Source organism: Rattus norvegicus, chromosome 5, assembly GCF_036323735.1.
Source record: "Rattus norvegicus strain BN/NHsdMcwi chromosome 5, GRCr8, whole genome shotgun sequence".
NCBI lineage: Eukaryota > Metazoa > Chordata > Mammalia > Rodentia > Muridae > Rattus > Rattus norvegicus.
In genome coordinates this window covers 153,913,582-153,920,700 of record NC_086023.1, presented here as the reverse complement: position 1 = coordinate 153,920,700, position 7,119 = coordinate 153,913,582, and the positions used below count along the sequence as shown (strand labels likewise).

Sequence of the window (7,119 nt, the reverse complement as noted above, 5' to 3'; positions counted from 1 at the left end):
CACCAAGAGATGCCAAGGCACAGGGAGGGGTCCCTGGAAGGCCGCGCTCTCTGGTTCTTGGCAGCTCTACGGGGTAACTTGAGCACGTGAAGTATGCGGTCTAAGTTATTATTACGTTTAATTATCGTAGACTTCTAGCTGTGTGTCCGACAGATGGCATGTTCTCCATCAGGGACGTCATTAAGGAAGACCATGTGCTGTGGCGTAGCAAGCTTGGGTAACGCGACATCTGTGCAATTGTATTTATTGAAGGTATCGATTGATAATCAAGACTCTTTAGTTTTTATTCACTTACATCCTGATCGCAGCCCCCTCCCTCCTCTCCTCCCGGTCTCACCCTTAAAAGTCCTTCCCCCTATTGCTCCCTCACTTTCTCCTCAGAAAAGGGGAGCCCCCTTGGTACCACCCCACCCTGGAACATCTAGTCCCAGCAGGACTAGGTACATCCTCTCCCCCAGAGGCCCAACCAGATGAGGGGAAGAGGAATCCAATGGCAGGGAAGAGTCAGGCAGAGGCAGCCTCCCCCCCCCCCCCCCCCCGCTCCACTTGTTAGGGGACCCACATGAAGACCAAGCTGCACATTTTCGACAAATGTGTAGGGGGCGTAGTCAAGACTCTTAAGGGAAAAAGAGAAGCCGTGGTGGAGGGGAAGCTGTTGGCTGACAGAACTGAAAGTCTAGGTAGGAATGGAGGATTCTGGGTGCTGCGGGCGGGCGGAGATGCTAAGATTCTGTTTTCTCTCCTTGCCTCTCTGCCTCTGAGTGAGACAGAGGAGGGGAGGAGTCTCCCAGAGGGAAACCAGGTCACTCATCAGAGGGGAAGAGGGGCACTGCAAGCAAAGAACAGCTGCCTCCCCCTTACCTATGTCCCCTGGGGGGTGGGGACAAGGGGACAGATGACAGTTTACTAATCATATGTACACCCTGAGGTGCTTGATTGTCTAATTTAGGTTTTCCCCCAACTTATCCGCTGGATCACTGACAACTTCTAGAACATTCCTAACCTGGCCCTTGACATATACAGCCTTCTGGTTCTTAGTCTAAAAGAGTGACTGGGGGTTGGGGATTTAGCTCAGTGGTAGAGCACTTGCCTAGCAAGCCCAAGGCCCTGGGTTTGGCCCCCAGCTCCGGAAAAAAAAAAAAAAGAGTGACTGACTCTCACTGAGAGGTTGCCACCTCAAGAATTCAGTTTAAATTCAAATCCAGGTTAGGCTGTGTGGTCTTGGTCAGGTGACTCAGCCTTCCTGAGCCTCAGTTTCCTCATCTGTAAAATGGACAGGAGGACAGGATATTTTCTTTTAGGGATAATGAAACTGTTCTTGATTTCAAGAGTAGTTAAGAGTCATCTGATTTCAGAAATAGACTTTGTTTGTTTGTTTGCTTGTTTGTTTGCTTGTTTATTGTTATTTACTCCAGCCAGGCTTTCTCTGTGTAGTCCTGGTGGTCCTAGAACTCACTCTGTAGACCAGGCTAGACCAACACTGAGATCCCCCTGCTCTGCTTCCTTAGTGCTGAGGTTAAAGGTGTGTATCACCACTGCCTGGCAGGCCACAAACAACACTTTAAAATTCACTGAGTCGGTACACTTTAAGAGGATAAATTTGGGGCTTTGGGCTGGGGGTGTGGCTCAGTGGCAGAGTGCTTATCTAGAATACACAAGGCCCTGGGTTCGATGCCCCAGCTCTGCTTTAAAAGAAGATGACGGAAGCAACATGGAGGCAGACATAAACGATCGTTGCTGTGCATTTCTATGTAGAAACAGGAAAACAGATAAAGTGTGGAGCTTATATACAGTGGAGTACTACACAGCAAGAAAAAAAAAGCACACTTAAGAGGCAGATCAGGAGGATTACCACAAGTTCGAGGCCAGCCTGGACCCACACATGGAGTGAGTTCCAGATCAGCCAGGGCAACAGAGTAGGACCCTGTCTCAAAACAACACACAAATAAACAAACAAAAAGCAAGAAGAGGAAGAGGAAGAGGAAGAAGAGGAGGAGGAGGAAGAAGAAGAAGAAGAAGAGGAAGGGGAAGGGGAAGGAAAAGGAGGAGGAAGAGGAGGAGGAGGAGAAGGAGGAGGAGGAGGAGGAGGAGGAGGAGAAGAAGAAGAAGAAGAAGAAGAAGAAGAAGAAGAAGAAGAAGAAGAAGAAGAAGAAGAAGAAGAAGAAGAAGAGGAAGAAGAAGAGGAAGAAGAAGAGGAAGAGGAAGAGGAAGAAGAAGACAGCTACTAAGGTGTATCAGTGGGTAGAAGGTGTCTGTGGCTCAGCCATGGTCCCATACTCACACGAGGAAGCAGAGAACTAACTCCTGAAGTTGTCTCTGATTTCCACACACATGCTGAGGTGCAGGCCTCCCTCAGTAATAAATACATAAATTTCATTTTTTGAAAAGTGGGAAAGAGTGAGTGTATGTGCACATCTTAGGATCTATGGCCTTCCCTTTCTTCCTTCTTTTAGGTTTCTTTCCTTCTTCTGGCTTTTTAGGTTTCCTGAGACAGGTTCTCCTGTTTCTAGTCAGGTCTCTGACTCCTGGCCCTCTTCCCTCCATCTACCAGGGGTCACCAGACTTCAGTTAAAAACAGGAGCTGGGGCCTGAGACACAGCTCAGAGGTTACGAGCACTCACTTGTTGCTTTTATAGAAGACCCAGGCCCATCATCCCAGCATAAGGAGACTCAGGCAGAACTGCCACAGATTCAAGGGTAGCCTGGGCTACATGTCAAGTCCCAGGTCAGCAAGGACCAGACAACAAGAGTGTCTCAGAAAAAAAGGAAGAAAAACACGACAATTGTAAGGATTAAAGAATGAGAGCAGCGTGGCCCTTGGCACAAAGGGGAAGCTTTCTTCATCCTTCCTCCTCATCGCCATCATCCTTGTTAGCCTATCATGCTCACCACCCTCATTATCCTGCTTGTCACCATGACAACCATCTCTATCTTCTTCATCACCATCATCTTCACCATCATCACCATCATCACCTCTGTCACCATGGCTGTCAGTGTTATCTTCGACAGCCTCATCTTCATCCTCATCTTCGTCCTCAGTGTTGACTGAGACAGGGGGACAAACGTGAAACAAAGCTATGAAGAGGGCTGTCTGCCGGCTCAGTGACACAGCCCTTGCCCTGGATTCCGTATCTAGTGTTGGGGGCGGGGGGAATTAAAAACTTAGTGTACTAATTGACCTGCTGTTTTATTTTTCCGCATTACTTAAAATAGAAGACATCTGGCAAGGAAGCCAAGTGAGGCTTGGTGTCGAAGCTGCACCATCTAAATAAAAACATGTCGCTTAAAAATAACCTTTGTTTTCCTAAAATATTACCATGGCTGACAGATTCGACTACACAGAAATGAACGCTTCTCTATGGCAAACGACACCATAAACAAAGTCAAAACGGCAAGATGAGGGGGAAAGATTTCTACTTAAAACAAGGGGGGAGTGTAGAGCCAAGCAGGGCAGGGCTCTAATCCCAGCTCTCAGGAGGCAGAGGCAGGCGGATCTCTGTGAGTTCAAGTCCAGCCTGGTCTACAGAGTGAGTTCTAGGACAGCCAAGGCTACACAGAAGAAACCTTCCTTGTAAAACCTAAATAAATAAAATAAATACATAGTAAATAAATAAAAACAAGGTGTTTAGAGCTGGAGGCACGGCTCAGTGGTGGAGGGCTTGCCCAGCATGCATGAAGTCTTACATTTAAGCCCTGCTCCTTGGGGAAAAGGAAGGGTGAAGCTAATGGCGTAAGGCTGGGCTGGGGACATAGCTCAAAGGTCTCACACTTTCCTGACATGCACAAGAACTTTGGGCCTGTTCCCAGTACTGCAAAAATAAAGCAATAAAACCTCAAAATATCGATCAGGTATCGTCCTAAAAAGTAATCAATCTACTAGAAAAATGGAGTAAAGACATCTATGCAGGGTGACCTTGAATTTCTTTTTTTTTAAAGATTTATTTATTATATATAAGCACACTGTAGCTGTCTTCAGACACACCAGAAGAGGGTGTCAGATCTCATTACAGATGGCTGTGAGCCACCATGTGTTTGCTGGAATTTGAACTCAAGACCTCTAGAAGAGCAGTCAGTGTTCCTAACCACTGGGTCATCTCTCCAGCCCTGATTTGTTTTATTTTTATTTATGTATAGTTGTGTGGGTGCACACCCATGAGGAGGTGCTCACAGAGGACAGAAGAGGGTAGTGGACCCCCTGGAGCAAGAGCTACAGCAGTTATAAGCCACCACGTGGGTGCTGGGAGCAGATTGTCTTCTTCAAGTTCTCTTAATCACTGACTGTCTCTTCAGCCCATAGGGGATTGTTTGCTTGCTTGCTTGCTTGTTGTCTGTTTGTAAACACAAGATGTGTAGTACTTCACGCCTGTCATCCCTGTAATGTCTCTGAGGGAACAGAGGTGAAAGGTCAAGAGTCTGAGGACATCTTTGTCTACATAGCAAGTTTAAGGCTAGTCCCAGCTGCGTGAGACCTTGTCTCGAAAGTCATTAATTATTGGTTTTGGGTTTGATTTTGTTTTGTTACCGTGCTGCATTGATTTTGAGCTGAGAACTCTGGTCTGGAGATCCCATGTTGACTCTCAGTCTCTCAGCCATGGGCGATCTTCCCAAGACCTGCTGTGGTAGGTCCTAAATAAAGGACAGGCTCTGGGGCTTTGGCTATCCAGCTTGGTCCTCCTCACACAGGGAAAATGGGTACAAACAGGGAAGGGATCTGAGGCATACTGCAGGTAGGAAAACAGGAAGCAAAGAGGCAGGGCCCAGGACTCAGGAGAAGGCAGGGCAGGGACTCTCCCATGGTTGACCCTGCACGGCATCACGTCCCTGGAGATCTGGCTCAGTTCCACTATTATGGAGTTAACAGGAGAAAGCTTACTCCCTGGTCTCTGTGTCTCTGAGTCTCGAAAGGTTAGCCCCAGGGTGGGGAGGTCCAACAGTTAGTGTCCGCTCACCCATCTGCTGGCTTCCTTGGACTGATTTGCTGATCAGTGAGGAGAGGGCGAGGTAGCTCAGTTGGTAGGGCGTTTACCCAGCATGCACCAGGCCCTGGTTTTGATCCCTAGCACGGTATAAAACAGGCACGGTATCGTGTACCTTCAGTTCTAAGGAAGTCGAGACATTCCGGCTGGGGCTACTCAGGGCAGAGCACTTCCTTAGCCTGTGTGAAACCATAGATTCTAGCCTAGCACCTTGAAAAGAGTGTTAGGACCTCAGGGACTCGTCTTCCTTCCTTCTTCAACCCCGTGCTGAGTGGTCCTGGGTAGTTGACGTCACCTCTCCCAGCCCCAGCTTTCTCATCCGAGAACAAAACTTGTCTTCAGAGAAGGTTGGCGTGGCGATAGTCCTGCCTGTGAGCCTGGTACACAGCAGACCTCAAAATCCACTGGCTCTGGGCACAGTGGAGCTACGGGAAGTGGCGATGGCAGCGTGTGGTCACAGCAATGACTCTCACTGTACTGTGGCTCTGGCTGTGGTATGGACTGCTGCAGAGGGCGTGGTTTTCCTCTGGCGATGTGTCGGCCTGAGCCTACACTCAGAATCTTTCCTCCAGGGGGATGGCTCAACAGGCCGGCTCAACAGAACCACAGGCAGGCCGTCTGCCATCTTGAAGCTGAAGAGCCAACAAGGGCCGGCTGCAGCCACTGCTCCAGGCCCAATTTATAAAAATAACCCTCCAAGTCCCCCATGGGGTGGAGGCAGTGCCTCATCCTGCTCTTCACATCTCAGGTGACAGCCACTGTCTGTAATTGTGTCAGAAATAACTGTGGCTTCACTGGCTGCCCTGACCGCTGAGGCTACACATGCCCAGTTGGTTGATTTTTAATTATTATTATTTTTTTAATGAAACAGTTGCACCCGTCAATCAGACTGTTCTTCAGGTCGTCTACTGAGTCTGGCTGCAGGAAAGAGCATGGTACCTCATCCTGGCCCTCAGGTCGCTTCCAGGGGCAGCCTGGAGGAGGAAGAATCACCTAGAGCAAGCTGCTCCTTGACTCTTATTTACTGACTCCGGGAAGAGCTGACAGGGCAAAGGGCTGGGTTTGCAGCCAAGCTCCACACTTCTTGGCCCCTGACATCCAGCACCGTCAAGCAACACGCCTCTGTTTCTTCATCCTGGCCACTAGTTGTGAATTCAAAACATCTCGTCGTCTCAGAGGGAACAACCAGGAGGAGAAACTGAGGCTCAGGGAGCCATGGTGACTTCTGGAAGTCAGAACAAGTCTTTGCCAAAGTAGAGGACTGTCACTTCTATGCTTTCCATAGATCCCTGGTGGCTGCCATCCTGTGATCCTGGAAACAGGTCTGACGGTGCCTAGCTAACCCATGGTTCCCTCAGCCTCCAGCCCTTCCATTCCAGTTTGTGAGGTCTGTTAGCCAGCCTCACTATTTGAAGTTCACGAGGAAAGTCTGAATGTCAGCTCAATCAAAAACAGAAGAATGAGACATGAAGTCCAGCGCCCAGGAGCAGAAGGGATTTTCTTTCTACTGGATGCTTTGATTAAACTGTTGATTTGACACAACCCAGAGTCGCCTTTTAACTGAAGTGTCATCTAGATCAGGCTGACCCGTGGGCATGTCTGTATGGGACTGTCTTGATGATTAATTGATGTGGGAAGACCCAGGCCACTGTGGGCGGCATCATTCCCTAGGCTGGAAAGGGGAGGGTGCTGCTGTGTTTGTCCCAGGCTGGATAGGAAAGGAGAGAAGCAGCAGGCAGGGCTGTGCATGTGTTTCTTCCTTCTCTACACTGGGTGTGGTGTGATTAACCGCTTCACGCTCCCGCCACCACGGTGACTTCTCTGCTGTGCCAGATCGTAACCAGGAACGAGATGCCGAATAAGCCCTTCCTCCCTTGAGTTGCTTTGCATCAGGGTATTTTATCAGAGCAACAGGATAAAACTGGTACGGACAGGAACTACTCTGAACCCTCTGGGTCTCCATTCCAAAATCTGCCCGTTCCCAAATCTCCATAATCGCTCGACTCCCAACAGCTTCAGTCCAAAGCAGTCTCCAGCAGCGGTTCATGCAGCCTGACTGGGAACAAAGGGAGGTTTGATTGCTAAGCCTTCCATCATCACTGGAGTCAAACTTCAATTCTGCTGTGTGTCTTGGAATAAGTTG

At 48.9% G+C, this 7,119-nt stretch overlaps 1 long non-coding RNA gene across 2 annotated transcripts; it reads right to left on the bottom strand.

The window, feature by feature from the left end:
• Positions 1-3,909: 3,909 nt before the first annotated feature.
• On the bottom strand, positions 3,910-6,580 carry LOC120103181 (uncharacterized). 2 transcript variants are annotated; one of them, XR_010051999.1, is made up of 2 exons: positions 4,950-6,580; positions 3,910-4,383 (listed from the first exon to the last, which is right to left on the bottom strand). It is a non-coding gene; the product is annotated as an uncharacterized LOC120103181 (long non-coding RNA). The 2 variants fall into 2 exon arrangements; XR_010051998.1 differs by lacking the exon at positions 4,950-6,580 and adding an exon at positions 4,523-4,933.
• Between the last annotated feature and the right edge of the window lie 539 nt (positions 6,581-7,119).